Genomic DNA, 6,148 nt, shown 5'->3' with positions numbered 1-6,148 from the left:
ATGAATGATGTAATATGTTTTAAAATTTATAGTTGTTAACATATTTGATACCTAAACCCTAAATTATCGGTAAAACTATGGTGCTTGTCAATATCCTGTTAGTCAAAGCATGCGCGGCACATGTGGTGGCTTTCAAGTGATTCCATATAGAAAATTAGTGGAAACAAAATTCGAATGGATGCAATGGGGTTGGTGGAGCATGGCGAATCAAGAAGAAAGGAGATGGAGAAATGATTGGGGAAATGAGGACAAGTTCAAGGTTGTAAATGGATGTCTATGTCATTCTCTTGATTTTGATTTGATAAAACATTGTCATGTTTACAAGGGTTTAAGTTGGCAGTATTAAAAAAGTTGAGGGGAGTCATACAACTTGTTTACAAATGACAATTTAAAAATGGGCTTATAATGAATAAATGAACAATAAAAAACAAATAGCTTGCTATTAAGGGAATATAACGACTTGGGAGTTGCTAGATAGTTTTTAACAGTTTTATTAAGAGACTACATTTAAATTTATCAACATACAAGTTTATTTTGTTCACTAAAAATATGTCTCTGCATTAGTCAGTTTTCTAAACATAATGGCTCATATGATGGATTTCAAATATCTTCTTAGGCCTATATCATAACGTCCAGGGCGTTAAAGCTGAGTTGACAAGGGTTAACGAGTGACATACCACTTCCTTCATGGGTTAAGGGCGTAAAATGCAACGTGAGTTAAAATGTTAATGGGTTTTAAAATCTATTACACACACACAATGAATCAATTTCATATTACATATAGATAGATAAAGGAGGGTTAAACAATTTTCTTAATGCGAGCTAAAATGAAATAAATTAAAATAGGTGATGTGATGTCATGGCCTAAGCATTGCATAGGGCTTGAACTTCAAGAATTAAGTTTGAATAGTTGAGCATTTTAGATCATTTTTTATTTAAAACATTTTAGGTTTCAACACTAACTTTCTCTTATAATGCTTGACAGATTTGGGTTAAATAACTATTTGTCCAATTTGAAAAAAAAAGAAAGAAAGAAAAAAGAGTTTGAAACTAGTCCATTTCGTTAGCCATGAGGGTAAAATAATTATTTCGTACCAATTTAAACGAGTTTGAATATAAATTATTGGTAGAATCAAATATGTTATAGAAAGAAAACAGCATAGCTTAAGCATAACTTTTTGAAACTTTGGCTCAAAGATATTGCTTTGTCCAAACCACGAAGTATATTTTTGTAATTACCTCCGGTAATAATGGCCTATTATTTTCCACCATATCATTCAAGATTGGTAGAGATCAAGGATTCAAGTAGGTTGAAATGAGCTTAAGCTCAACTCGAACAATTTAGGTTCATTTTGAGCTTGATTGTGTAACTTGATGAGCCTTTATGATGCAAGCCTGATCATGGCTCAAGGAGAATTTAAAATCGACTAAGTTTTAATTTAAAATTTTGAATATTCATATAGTTTAGAATTCAAGATTGGCTAAGTTTCATTCAAAAACCACGAATATTCATATATATAAAGCTAGTTTTAGTTAAGGGTGAGCAAATAACTGAATTGAATGAACCAGAACTACTTAACCATGATCGCCTTGCAGAACTATTATTTTTTTATGTGATCATGTTCTAAATATTTCTTAATTGTTCACTGTTCATCAAATAGTTCATACTTCAAAATCACTATTTCTTTATGTGATCATGTTTTAACAATCAACTTAATTCATGTACATATAAAAATCATATTCAATGATTAGATTTGTTTCAAATATATTTGTATATACATGTGTAGGGTGTTAACTTGAGACTTGAAACTAGAAAAGTTCGAGCCGTGTCCTTACAAGCTTAAGCTTGACTCTTTATGTATTTCAACTTTGAAAAATAGATAAATTCCCAACTCAATCAAACTTAAGTTTGAGTTGAACTTAACTGACTAAATGTGAAAATTGTGTTGAGTTTACTAGTTAGGTGCATTATAATTAATGAAATAACTCATATTAATTGTCATGTCAAATATATCAATCTTAATCTAGATGTGCTCGAAGATCACTGGCTCGGACACGACCCGTGCAACCCATTTCTCTAAATGTGCCAAATAATTGACCCGCACAACCCATTTCTCTAATGTGCCAAATAATTGTCAAGTTGACGGTGTACGTTCTTAGAAAAACAAATAGTAAACTTCAAAACACATTGTAATTGAGTTGAATCTATGTAATAAAGTTGTAAATGGATCTTAAAAGGGTTGAATGTATAACTTTTTGTGTTGCATCCAACATCTCTTGCCTCTTATCTACCACACACCCCCATCAGTAACGGATCAATAAATTTTAATTTCAATGTTATTACTGGTATTCGTTGTTCGTATATTTATCACTTGATTATATTATTTTTGTAGTTAGTTTCGGTTAGTTTCGGTTCACTATGCCCCCAAAGTATAAAAAATGTTACTTTTGATTCAAGGAAGTTGAAATCGAAACCATAAATCCAATTTATCACATGAACATAGTTGTGATTAACTATTATTTTTATTTATGGTTCTTGAGATTTATAATCATCAACCCATGCACCATTTTAGGAGATGCATTATATAAAACTTTTCTATTGACTTTTTGTTCATTACAAGACACGTTTCATCGGGTATACTAAATAATTAGAAAATCATTTTTCTAAGAACTATATTCTTCTTTTCTCACTTTATGGACTTTGAATTTGTGTCCGGTAGACGACAATAAAATCAAAGTAATTGGCAAATTAACGGAAATTATTCTCCATTCAATTTTTGTCTAATTTCCTAAAAATTTTATTGTTTTTTCTTAAGACAACTATTAACATAAAATTTGATTTTTTGGTTAAGTTCACAAGGATCATTCCCACTTTGATAAACTGGTAATGTAGTTAAAATATAAAATATGAGGTTAAGGATTTGATTCATATAGAATGTAACATGTAATCATTAGAGAAAACATAAAGAAAGTAAGTTCACAATGTTTGAGTTCAAACGACTACACAAGCTTACACAGAATCAAATCAAATCGTCTAGTTGAATAGAGGACCTCTTACACATACTTTTTATGACTTTATTAATGTACTTTTTTTTTTGTTTTATTTTTATAGGTACATGTAAAAACACTAGTTAGAACAGAGAGATGTGTTTATATTTTGTGAGATGGTAAATATTCAATGATTTTAGATCCAATCCAAGTAATTTGTTTTCTTTTTCTAGTTAAATTGGTCGGTTGTTCACCTTTCGCATCATATGATTATATACTTGTTAAAGTATCATTGTATTTAATTCTTTGTTTCTATTCTCTTTTATATAAAAAATGCATGATTTCGTAGGCAGTAAAAAGTTATGAACCCATGAACTTCATTGATAAGTTACCGGTGATGAAGACATGCAATCTGTTCAACAAACGAATAAAGACTCGATGAGCATATGATCTTTATTGTGCATTCTGTATCTTTGTAATCTTGCTTGATATACAAAGATATCTTTTAGCTAGTTGTTCGCTAAGGAATAACAAACCCTAATTATGAGTTATTAGTTGAACCTTATTGTACGTGATTATGAATTTGTTCCGGAACTTTTTGATTAAACAAGTTTCTTGATCACGATTTATTAATCATTAGAAATGAATTAATGATCTAACACTTTGTTAGATGCAATTTCCATGATATCGTTTTGTCCCCTCTAGCTAAAGCGTCCCAAGATTAGCGAGAAAAAAATATGTTTCACTCTCTTAATGGTTCCGATTTCCTGAGGACAAACAAAACAATAAAATATGGGGATCTTATGCATATTTTCTCAAAGAAATGACCAAAGCCTTATATGTTTATTAATCTTAAAAAAAAAAACAACCGATAATTGGGGATCTTATGCATATTTTCTCAAAGAAATGACAGAAGGTGAAATATGAGATCACAACGTATTATTTACTCTCTAATTAATAATATAAATTATTAAAATAATAAAATAATAAGAAAGAGAGAGAAATATAACTATATAAGAATAATTTAATATAATATTCATATTAGGGGTTTGAAATATCAAATAAAAGTGGTTAACAATTTACCTAATAAAAATGTTTGATGGTGATTGACTTGGAATCATTGAGCTTTAATAAGTAAAAAATGTTAATTGGTTTGGGTATTATAATACTATAATCATTATTATATTTTTAATAATGATATATTATTATACAATGTTCATATAATAACAAATTAATTTGTCTTAACTTCCAAAATTTTCCGTGGGCTAACTTCTAATTTTCCTACTGTTTTTGTACAAGTTTAATAAATCTTTCATTTTCGTTTCAGCCCAACTGTTATTGTAGCCTCGTTCATATGTTACATACTTACATATCTGTTTATTTAATAAAAAGAGCTATTTAAACCACTCTTTAGCATCTTTCAACATTTTGATTCAAATAACTTATTTTGGTCGGGTCAAACAAGTCATGTTCCAATTGCTCACCACCTTCCAACCATCTTCATACTTAATAATATACATCACAATCCATAACTTTAATCAATTCAAATACCACATAAAATAATAACCATATACACAACAAACAATCTCACCTATCTCCATCTTCACCTCCATTCTTATTCAAAACCTTCACAAATGGACAGACTGGTAACCTCAGACGTTAAGGAACTCAACCTACTATTCACCGCCGGCAAAAAATGCTCTACAACTTTCAGGCTAACCAACCTCATGCACACCATGTCCATAGCCATCTCTTTAACCACAACAAAACCTTCAATATTATCATTCACTCAGTCTTATTCAATAATCCCACCACTCGGGACCGGATCTTTCACGTTAATATTATCCAAACCATCCGATCACCCCCCGATATCAACCCCGCAAGACACGGTTCTTGTCCGGTCAACCATGCTGCCTACAGGCAAAGCCAGCCAGGAAGAACTCCGAAAACTGTTTTCTAAACCCGGTCCACATATATTTAAAGACGTAACGATCCCGATCTCGCTTGTCGGGCCTCGGGTGGTCGAGTTTTTGATATCTTATACCGGTTCCAAGACGTTAGAGACCGCATTTTCGTTGTCTAAGGCGATCTCGTGGTGTGATGTATTGGAATTGACTTCGTTGTTGGTTCCGGCTGCGAGTTTTGGGAATAGTTATGTTGTTTCGGCTTTGCTGGACGTGGGTGCGGATGTTGGGGCTCGTGGGCCGGATGGGGAGTCGGTTATGTCGTTGGCGATTGGTTCGGGGAGTATTGATACGGTTCGGGTCTTGGTTGAGTCGGATTGTGTGATTGATTATGAACATGATAGGTTTTTGCATGATGCAGCTTGTGTAAATAGGGTGGATATTATGGAGGTTTTGTGCATGGGTTATTTGGATCTTGATGTGAATTTGGTCAACGGTCATGGTCAAACACCTCTTCATGTTGGTGCAACTTATGGTTTTGTTGAAGTGATTGAGTTCTTGATTATGTTAGGGTGTGATGCTGACGTGGCGGATTACAATGGGTGGACCCCGCTTCATTGTGCCGCGGTTAATGGGCATGTTGAAGCGGTTGATTTGTTGTTAAATACATGTAACTATGTGAAATACGCGGTTAATAATGTAGGGAAGACCGCATTTGATCTTGCGGTTGAAAATGGGCATACGGGTGTATACGATATGTTATGTTTGGGGGATGTTTTGCATCGGGCTGCGAGGAAAGGGGACGTTGAGGAGATGAAAAAATGTTTAACGGAAGGCGCGCTGGTGAACGGGAGGGATCAGAATGGGTGGACCCCGTTGCATAAATGTGCGTTTAAGGGTTACATTGAAGGTGTGAAGCTTTTACTGAACCATGGTGGTTCGGTTGATGTGGTGGATGGTAGTGGGTACACGGCTCTTCATCGGGCGGTAGAAGGTGGGCGTGCTGAGGTGGCGATGATGTTGATCGGTCATGGTGCAAAGGCGAACATGAAATCTCTTGTGGGTCGTTTAGATTCTTTTAAGAAGTGTAACATCATCGTAAGATAGAAATAGCTTAAATTCACGAGTCGAAATGTTTTGTATTCAAGAGGTTTCATTAGATTGTATCTATGTATAGTTTAGGGTTGTGTGTCACGTACTCGTGGATAACATACACTATTACTGAAATAGTTTACCTGGATCGTATGAAATATGTA

General features: G+C 33.3%; 1 pseudogene; it reads left to right on the top strand.

Moving 5' to 3' along the window:
- Positions 1-4,427: 4,427 nt before the first annotated feature.
- On the top strand, positions 4,428-6,148 carry LOC143534125 (protein VAPYRIN-LIKE pseudogene; annotated as a pseudogene).

The sequence above is a fragment of the Bidens hawaiensis genome, unplaced genomic scaffold (assembly GCF_021521415.1).
Source record: "Bidens hawaiensis isolate Kalapana, Puna unplaced genomic scaffold, B.hawaiensis_p1.1 tig00010069_1, whole genome shotgun sequence".
Taxonomy (NCBI): Eukaryota; Viridiplantae; Streptophyta; class Magnoliopsida; order Asterales; family Asteraceae; genus Bidens; species Bidens hawaiensis.
The sequence above is the reverse complement of the archived record's forward strand: the minus strand, read 5'-3'. Positions and strand labels throughout refer to the sequence as shown.